The sequence below is a fragment of the Microtus ochrogaster genome, linkage group LG8 (assembly GCF_000317375.1).
Source record: "Microtus ochrogaster isolate Prairie Vole_2 linkage group LG8, MicOch1.0, whole genome shotgun sequence".
NCBI lineage: Eukaryota > Metazoa > Chordata > Mammalia > Rodentia > Cricetidae > Microtus > Microtus ochrogaster.
Window position 1 is genome coordinate 17,252,855 of NC_022033.1, and position 10,286 is coordinate 17,263,140.

Consider the following 10,286-nt stretch of genomic DNA (forward strand, 5'->3'; position numbering starts at 1 on the left):
GGGGCCTGAGGCGAGGGGCTTGGCGTCCGCCCTGCCAGGCTGCCGCGCGCTCCTGCTGCCCTCCGTCCTTGGGAGAGCGCCCCTGCGGGCCGCGCGCCCAGCTTCGGGGGTCCCGCTTCAGACCCCGAGCGCGGGCCTTTGCGGTGGGGCGGGGCCTGCCAAGGCTTCCCGGGGGACCCCAGCGGCCCGCGGCGCGTGAGGGCCGCCCCCGCGTCCGCCAGTGGCTGCTGCCCCCGCGGAGAAGTTGCTCCGCTCCGCGTCCTGCGTCTGTTTGCAGGGGTGAAGGAGGGTGGGCCGGTGCCAAGCTGCTGCTTCGGGAGGGGGCGGGGGCCCCTGCGCGTCCCCGGGTCGCGCGCCCCTCCCGCCGGCTCCTCACGCACTAGCGCGCACTCGCCCCGAAAATTGGAGCCCTGAAGACTCCAAGCCACCAAGCCACCCCGCTGCCAAGTTTGGTGCGTTATTAGATTGCATGTTAGAGCTTGCAAAGAAAAGGAGGGGGTTGGGGAGGAAAGGAAAATAGAAACGGAATCTGTCCCCTTCAGGTATTTTTCTTTTCTATTGAGAAGTAACGGAGATTGTCCTTCCTAAAATTTTCAGGGACCATGCCTGTCAGATGTGCAGTGGGCTTGGCAGCTCCTTGGGGTTTAAAACGAGGTTATTAGGAAATCCCCGCACTAGTGAGAGATAATTGAAATGTGAGTTTGTTTGCAGCTTCAGTTTTATTTGATCCAATTAAAAATGCATAAGCAAGCACTTTATATTTGTGTACACAGAGTATTCCTGGTTTCAGTTATGACTAATATGACTGTGGTTTCACGAGTGTGGGATCTAATAAGGCAGTATAATTCAATTTTGAGCTCGTAGGCCCGTGTTCTCCAAATTAGGCTTTATAGACCATTAGTAATCTGGCTAAGGTTTCTAGTGAATCCCTGGCATCTCTGAGCATCTTTCTCTAGGGCTGTGTGTGCCTTATCCTCCACCCTTTAAAAAACTTGTTCATTTCTGCTGCAACAGATCCCTGAACAGAGAAAATAGATATTTTAAATATTGACAGCTTTTAGAGTGTTTGAAATATTTTGCCTAGTATTTGATTATTTCCCAAGTGATATATAAGAATATCATGCCAATAGACCCCCATATTGGCACACTCCATGGAGATCTGCTTCTGGTGCTTTTGGAGAAGTCTGGACAGACACCACTCTGTTCCCAGAGCTACAAACGCTCAACTTACTGTGATGGGTTGAGTGGGTCTGTTCCATTGGCTGTGCGTGGCACAGTAGCTTAGCCGGAAGCCAAGTTGGAAAGATCAGGTTGGCAACCTCCGAGAGAGTTTTTGTGAACTTTGTGGTTCTCTGGCAACAGAAGGATTTCAGATCTGTGTATGATAAAATGATTAGGCATGAGTTGTCATGTAGCATGCTTTATGCCAACCCTAGCAGGTGGTTTCGCAAAGGCCTGGGAAAATGTGGAGTGGTATGACTTAATTTGGAGTTCCGTCATAGATGGGTTATTAGTTTTTCTGTGTTGAAATGTTTTTCTTGATGAGTGGATTATAAAGCTAACCCGAGGGCTAGGAAGATAGCTCATGGGGTAAAGTGCTTGCCGTACTAGCTTTAGGACCTAAATTTGTCTCTGGCCTTCACACGAAAAAGTTATGCATGGTGGCTAGCTCCATAGTCTCTGGGGCTTGCTGACCAGCATAGCTGAACTGGTAAGCTCCAGAGAGACTTTGTCTCAAAAAATAAGGGGGCGACATTGAGGAAGAAACGTTGACCTTTGGTCTCCATGTGCACAGGCACACAGAGAAAGCTCATACGTTGTATAGATCTCTCCCCACTGTTGCTTTGGAAGCTCCGCTTATAGCAAGAAGTTTGAGCTGGTGTCCTGGTCTAGTGAAGTTAGTTTGTGTTTCTGTGATGTTCGGTTCCCTGGAGTCATGGTTTTTATTTTTCTTCGTTTTTCCCATTTAGCATCTACGTTATAGCAATGCAAACTGGATATGATTTTACCCCAATTTTCAAATATCTTTCCAATTATTTTTATAGTAACATAGTGAGGAGGCCTTCCTCAATATATGACTTCAGGCTAGAGGTTGGAGAACCAGTTGAAAGTGGAGTGAAAAAAATCAGAGTTCGGCCTTCCATTTTAGGAAGATCCACTAGGGAGTTTTTTGTATTTATTGGTATACTTTCTTTATAGCTGTCCCAAGTAGCAAATAATATAATGTAGCAGATTATTTTTCTTTAGGAACGACATTCAATTTATGATTTTGCCAGCTGAATATTACAGAAGATTTATCAGAAACAGTATGCCCTGAGGCCACTGTATCTTGGAGGTTTCTTTGGTTTATTTAAGTTTCGAAAACATTTTTGGTTTTCTTGGAAGCATGGCTTAATCCCAAACCTACCTTGTGGTTATGCCCTCTTGTGTTAAACCATGAGGCTTCGTAACCTCAGATTTCCTTCTGTCGTTGCTTGTGCTCTCCAACTTCCAAGGGAAGTCTGTTGGTAAGGACCAGTGGGTCTCATGTGCGCCTTGAACAGGTTGTAGGATTCAGAGAGTCTTCCTGCAAAAACACCTTTGGTACAGGACAGCGACAGTATTCACATCCCCTGGAGAAATTGCGTCTTTATTCCACTTTCCCCAGTGGTTGCATTGCCTACTGCCAAGCCTACGATAGTTTTATTCTTGATAAATATTTAGAGAGTTTCTTTTACCTCCATCCCTCATAAATGCTGTGATTTAGTTCAAGCAAAAAGCTACAGTGTATTTCATGGGGTTGTCTGCATTCTTCTGTACCAGGTAGTAATACTGCAAACTCTGGAATACATAAAGTAATAGCTAGGGCTAAGGTGTCTGCTCTTTAAGGATCACTTATTTACCATGGAATGTGGCATACTTGTGAGCAAGCAACAGAGAACCAGCACGCATTGAATACTTTGTATACCTCTAGCACTCAACTGGATGCTGGCTGGGGCCATAGGGCTGGAAGGCACCGGTCTATAGCTCTATAGCTCTGTTGCTGTATAGCCACTTCCTGAAGCTGGGCTCCAGTTCAGCAGAACGAAGTAACATGTTCAAGGCCATGAAACTAGAAAAGGGTAGAGGTAAAATTTGAACCCAGATCTTTTACATCCAAGGCAACTCCAAAGATGGTTTTAGACGCCTGAGTGTACCGTCTTGGTTTAGTCACATGTTGCTAGGTCAGCAAACATACTTTTCCTAGTATGCATCCAATTTTACTTTTCCATTTCAAGAATTTATTACTTAAAGGGGGGAAATACAGTGAAAGCCCAGTCGCCCTCCTTCCCTGTAATACACTCGGGAGTTTAGGAGTAGCCTGCTACACAGTAATCATGACGTGCAGAGGGAGAATGCAGTCGTTTTTCTGTGCCAGAATGTTCTTTTCTTTCGTTTGTTTTGTGGAGGCGTTGATACCCTCATGAGAAATTCTGCTACTTCCATAAAAGTCCTGAAGGTAGTAAAATAGAGTTATTTTAAAATGTCCATTGCTGCTCCCATCCTGAACTAAATTGTTTGGATAAAACCCAGAGAAAAATATTTTGTGTGTAGTATCTATGTTAGTTTCTATAACTTGTGGTAGAGTCTTGTCCTCCGTATTCTTCATGTCCTTTACCGTTCTTACTCTGTCCTGGGAACTTTAGAATATGCAAGGTATATGTGACATGATTTAAGCTCCTTTTGGAAGTTTTAAAACTCTGAACTTTTTTCTCCTCTGTAATCAGGAATGTCTTAAAATTTTTTTAAAGATTTATTTTATGTATATGAATGTGTATCATGTGAATACCTGGGAGTTAAATAGTTTTGAGCCACCTGTGGGTCCTTCAGGAATCGAATCCAGGCGCTCTCCAGAGTAACAAGTACTCTTCACTGCCGAACCACTGCTCAAGCTTCTGACTTAAAGCGTTTTAATGAGGAAAAAACCCTGGGTCTTTCAGCAGAATTACATAGTGATGTTATCCATTACTTTAGAACTTAAGACAATATTTGAAAATTTTAAGAGCATTAGGAAGTAGAATATTAGAATCTTTTCAAGGTGTGTTTCCAAATATAAATGGCAAGTAATGAATATGTACTTGAGTTTTTATAAATAATCAGAAGGGATATTTCCTTTTCTTGTGCATTTTTTAAGGATTTTATAAGGAGTATTCATCCATCTAGTTTTATAGGTAAAATTTTTATACAATAGTTAAATTTCTAATATATTTTGAATTTTTTGTGTGCTATGTCATCACATATTTATTTATTTAAAAATATATATGTATTTGTTTGGTTTTATTTTTATTTATTTTTGAAACAGGGTCTTAACTGTGTACCCCTAGCTGGCCTGGAACTCACTATGTAGCCCAGGCTGGCCTGAAGTTCACTATGTTGACCAGGCTGGCCTGGAACTCACTAGTAGACCAGGCTAAACTCTGACTCATAGAGATCTGTCTGCCTCTGCCTCCCAACTGGTGAAATTAAAGACGCATACACTACCATGCCTAGCTGAAAATTTTTGTTTTTTGAATCCAAAGATTGTTTACGTAGAAGGGCTGACTTTAGGTGGAGAAAAAGTCTTTCTGGTTTGGTTGTAACATTTTCAGTAGTCATTGGTTTGTCTTTTAAGGCCAAAGAATAGTGTGCAAATCTCTTGTCATTTGTGGTGCTCATATTATCCCCCACTTTTTCTACCCACATACCAAAAGATTTAAATTAAGACTCATTGATGTAAGTCTCTCCAGAGTAATCATCTTTCGTGAGCAGCCTTAGCTCCACCTGTTGAACATTCGCAGGGGTCGTTCCTAGACTTCTTCCTCCCTCTGCTCTTCTGGAAGGTGTTCCATGCCCATTCCCCTTTGTAGGGTCTAAGGTTGTGGGAAGTAAGGGGTCAGTTGTAAGACAGCCTTAGAGGGCTCTGGACTTCTCAGTGTCAGATGGGGCTAGCGGGATAGTTGTGGCAAAAGTGCATGACACTTTCTCTTTTTTCCTTATTCATTTTGTTTTTGCTTCATTCCATATATGAGGATTTTCTTTTTCCTGAACCCAAAGTAAATAGCCCAGGCCCTTGCCTTTATTCACATATGCTTAAGGAAGGAATGAGCCAAACAGATCCTTGTTATAATTAAACAAAATACTTGAGCTATGGTAATATCTCAAGACTTGTATGTAGTGTCTTGCAAGTTCTGTGAACATTAAGTGGAGTTTTCTAAAAATGTGACAAGTTGATCATATCAGATTCCATCAAACCAGCTGTTACTGTAGAAAAGTGTCTTGTTTTTAAGGTTCTTGGTTCTTACTGTGTGATTTAATAAATAAAAACAAGTTGATAACAGAAGTCTAGAGCAGTAAGAGACTCCAAAGAGCAGCTCTGGTAAGTCATTGGACTTGGAATTTTCATAGATTTTCTTATAGAAGCTATTTATTAGACTGGAATACAAGTTGAAGAGAAGAATCAGTTTATTTTTCTTGATAGGTTTGGTAAAGGTCACTGATTCCTATAAGGCAGCAGTTCTCAACCTGTGGATTACAACCCCTCAGGGGTTGACTGACCCTTTCACAGGGCTTACCTAAGACCATTGGAAAACACTGATAGTTTTATATTACGATTCATAACAGTAGCAAAATTAGTTATGAAGTAGCATCAAAAATAATTTTATGCTTAGGGGTCACCATAACTTGAGGAACTGTATTAAAGGGTTGCAGCATTAGGAAGGTTGAGAGCCTCTCCTCTAAGGACTTAATCCTTTCTGGATGTATATAGTAAAGAAATGTGTGTGCTGTTTGCTTTGGGTTCAAGAAAATAAAGTTCATGTTCTCAGAAGTCCTTTGAAAAATTATGCCTGATAAACTAGGTACATCATAGGTTTTCTTTACTGAAAGAAACTTTACATAATTTAACAGACTCTCTGTTATGACTCCTGTAGTTTGGCTTAACAATTCTTGCAGTGTTAGCAGTCCAAATTCAGCTGTTAGGTTCCTGTGAAAGCATTAGGCCATCATCATTGCTGGTCAGATGACAGGATTAGCTTACACTGTAAATGATGACATCAGTATTGGCTACAGTAAGGTTGCTGTGACAGAGACCAGACAGAAGTAGATGGGGGGGATTTATTCTGGCTTGGTACAGGGGAAGGCATGTTGGTCAAGCTTGGTGGCCAGGTTGTAGTTGTGTCAGCAGGTGTGTGAGGGGCGATGTATACTGGTGTAAGTAAGGAAGCAGAGGGAATCTCTCTGTTGAACTGTGTAGGTCCCCACAACTGCCTACCACCTCCAGCTAGTCTCCACTACCTAAAGATGCCTCATCTGCCAAAGCAATGTCACCATCTAGGGCTCAGCTTTTCTACACAAGTGGTCTATGGGGACAGACCATATCCTAACCCTGCCATCATTAGATTGCCTACTAAAGCAGATTTGGTAAGATACCATGTTAGGGATTTAAGAGTATTCTACTTAATGGAATTAACAGTTTTACCTTGAATTGTAAAAATACATCGAGGAGCTTATAGAGTTAGGAAAGATTAATGAATGGCAAGCTTCAGAAAGATGATTGTAAAAATATAAAATGAGTCTTTATAGATCTAAGTACTTAAAATAGCTCCTAGAATTGTGTAGGTCGGAACTGTTAATGTCTCTTGGTTGAGTCATGTACAGTACTTGTAATAGACATATTTTACGTAGTTCCTTAGAAAAGATATTTTACCTCTTAAATTTAATAATAAAAGTAGTAACTTACATTTTTCTGCTTGATGTGGTTTTTTTTTCCCCCAGAACCTTCTGGAATCCATTTTTCTGATATTTTATAGAAGTATTAGTCTGTGGCTGATTGGAAAAGAACAGACATGAACACTGGCCCTCTACTGGTTAGAGAACACCTGTGCCAGTGTTGCGATACTTCAGCACTGCCATGAAGCTTGTTAGAAATGTCAGACTAGGGAAGTAGGTAGTGGAGAACCAGGAATTTATCAAAGATTTTTTAATGAAGATTGACATTGGAGAAATTTTTCTAAAAGATCACTGCCTAATAGAACTTTACACTATGATGGAAATACCACGTGAGTTACCAGCCATATGTACTTTTAAACCCCTCATATGTGGCTGAAGAGAAATTAAATTTTATTTAATATTAATTGAAGTTAAGTGGCTAGTGCCACTGATACAGAATGGCACAACTTTAGACCCTTAGTCTCTGCCCTTCCTTAACCCCCTGTTGTAGCAAAAGTGTTTGTTTGTTTTTTTTTAATTTTTGCTGGAAAGGCAAATTAGAGATAAGACTGTCCCCAATGAGGGTGAACAAGTTATGTGATTAAAATTGACATTATTTACCCACCTATATTTGTCTGCTTTTATATGAAAGTTCAGAAAACTGTATTAGAAATAAATTTGGATGTGTTTCCTGAGGCCTAAGAAACAAGACCTAGTAGATTCACCAGCAAGCCCTCTTCACTTTTCTGTGTGACTTCAGCATGGCTTCTGACATGTTATCTTAATCGGGTTTGAGCCAAGCAGCATTTTAAGTGTAGTACTGTAGTCCTCAGTTCTCGGTAGAAATAGTGCTGGTTATAATGGGTTCCATCTCATTAGGTCATAGGGTTTCTACTTCAGGTATATTTATTTATAAGCTTAATACAGGGATGGTTTTGCAGTTTGTAAAGGAAACCATTTTGATCATATTATCTAAGTCTCCTTTGAAAGACTGGTTTTTCTCTGCCCCCTTTGCAGCATGGTTTTAAAAAGTATTTGGTAAAAGAAATTTCTTTTGTTCATTCAGGAATATATGTACTTCTCCCTGCCCCATGTGCTTGTACTTCAAATCTTAAACTTTGGAAACCCAAGGATAACACTGATTTTAATATATTGATCATTATCCCCAGCAGAATTGCAAATTATTTTGTGATTGGCAAGTGGATAGAAGTTTGATTGTATAGAAGTCAAATTTGACTGTGAAGATCATATGGCAAATCATTTTTAAGATGCTGTCTAGTCATAATAAATGGGTCTAATCAAACAGCAGCTTGATTAAACATATTTACTAAATTTTAGTTCATAAATGGGAAATTGTTGGTCATTTGGGTAATAAGTCTTACAGAAAGAGGCAATGGCTTGTCTTGTGTGGTTTCTAGACTCAGACTGCTAGTCATAAGGTTCCTTAAAGAGCACGGGCAGAGCTGCGCATAGAAGGCACTATAACAGGCATTGTCTGTGGTGGCTATGGCACTGGTTAATGCTGTTTCAAATGTTTCCCACGTGTACATTCTTTTGAGTGGCAGGTCTTATGCTCTCAGGGCCCAGTGGGTTATGATGTGGTAAGGAGAGTGTCTGTTTAACTGAAAATGACATGAGTACCTGAGTAGTACTGATTTGGGGACTTGTCATTTTTGAAAGATGTTGCTTCAGTTTCTTTTTGTTTATTTGCATTTTTAAAAGACCGTTTACTTGTATACCCTTGCCATTCTCTCTCTGATCTATATAAAGTGTGTGCCACTACACCTGCCTGGCTTTTGTGTAACTTTTCTTGAAAAAGGATTAAAATTCTAAATAACGGTGCATGTATTGGCTCTCTCTTATCCTTTCCCTCTCCCTTTCTCTCCTTTCCACCTTCCAGCAAGGTCTCAGAGATCCCACATTTGCCTCAAATTTGCCTAGTTGTGCAGAGTATGACCTTGAACTTCTAAACACCCTTTCTTCCACCTTCCAAATACTGAAATTACAGGCATATGCAAACACACTCGTTTTCACGCAATGCTGGGGATCGAACCCAAGGCTTTCTTGCATGTTAGGCAAGCACTCTACTAACTGAGCTCCATCCCTATCCCACTATGAGGTCTTGAAGAATTGGTAAGCCCATAGATGGAATTGAAATCTAATAGTCTGACAGATCCCATGTTTAAAACATTTGTGATTTTCCTTGCTTTAAGTATGTTCCCATGTTAAGATGGTGCTACATGACTGATTATTACATAAGCTGTATACAACTATCAGTTGTCTGATTTACCCATAATACCTACTCTCTCTACTCTTGTCAACTCTGTATCTATTTGCAGTGTTTCGTGCCAGCAAGGTTCTTCCCTGGGTATTCATGACCGTGTGTTCCTTCTTGGATTGAGCTTTGTTGCTACCATCGTTAATGTGGTTATAGCAGTTACTTCAAGTTTGTCGTTGAAGAGGATCGGATATTGCAAACGTTGGCATTCTAACTAGATTTCTCAGAAAGTAAAGAAAGCACTTTCAGTTTTCGTGTGTAGAAGAGTTGGAATGTACTTCTGAGGACATATAGTCTAACCTTATGAATAATGAAATGCGGTCCTAGTGATGTTAGTATTTTGTGAGTCTGTAGCACTCACTGGTCTGTGGCAGTTCTTATTCTTTTTAAGGTATAGGACTCCCTCTTTAACTGTCACAGGTTAGGGTCCTGAAAACTCAAATAGGAAAATTTTTTATACATTTTTTATAGATATTTATTGAGCTCTGTTTTTCTCTGCTCCCCTCCCTTCCTCTTCTCTCCCCTCCCCCTCTAACCCTCCCCCAAGATCCCTATGCTCCCAATTTACTCAGAAGATCTTGTCTTTTTCTACTTTCTACTTCCCATGTAGGCTATATCTATGTAAGTCTGTCTTAGTGTCTGCATTGTTGTCTAAGTAAGTTCTCTGGGATTGTGGTTTGTAGGCTGGCTTTCTTTGCTTTATGTTTAAAAACCACTTATGAGTGAGTACATGTGATAATTGTCTTTCTGTGTTTGGGTTACCTCACTCAAAATAATGTTTTCTAGCTCCATTAATTTTTTTGCAAAATTCAAGCTGTCGTTATTTTTTCTGCTGTGTAGTACTCCATTGTGTAAATGTACCACATTTTCCTCATCCATTCTTCGGTCGAGGGGCATTTAGGTTGTTTCCAGGTTCTGGCTATGACAAACAAAGCTGCTATGAACATAGCTGAGCATATGTCCTTGTGGCACAATTGAGCATATATACCCAGAAGTGGTATTACTGGGTCTTGAGGAAGGTTGTTTCCTAATTTTCTGAGAAATAGCCACACTGATATCCAAAGGGGTTGTACCAGCTTGCAATGCAGAAGTGTTCCCTTTTCCCCACATCCTCTCCAGCATAAGTTGTCATCAGTGTTTTTGATTTTGGCCATTTTTACAGGTGTAAGATGGAATCTCAGAGATGCTTTGATTTGCATTTCTCTGATATCTAAGGATGTTGAACATTTCCTTAAGTGTCTTTCAGCCATTTTTGATTCCTCTGTTGAAAGTTCCCTGTTTAGGTCTGTACTCCATTTTTTTT

At 40.6% G+C, this 10,286-nt stretch overlaps 1 protein-coding gene across 2 annotated transcripts in view; it reads left to right on the top strand.

Annotated features, from left to right (window-relative positions):
- Positions 1 to 10,286, top strand: part of Chd6 (chromodomain helicase DNA binding protein 6) — a 171,419-nt gene that overhangs the window by 382 nt on the left and 160,751 nt on the right. The gene's annotated exons all lie outside the window — the stretch shown is intronic.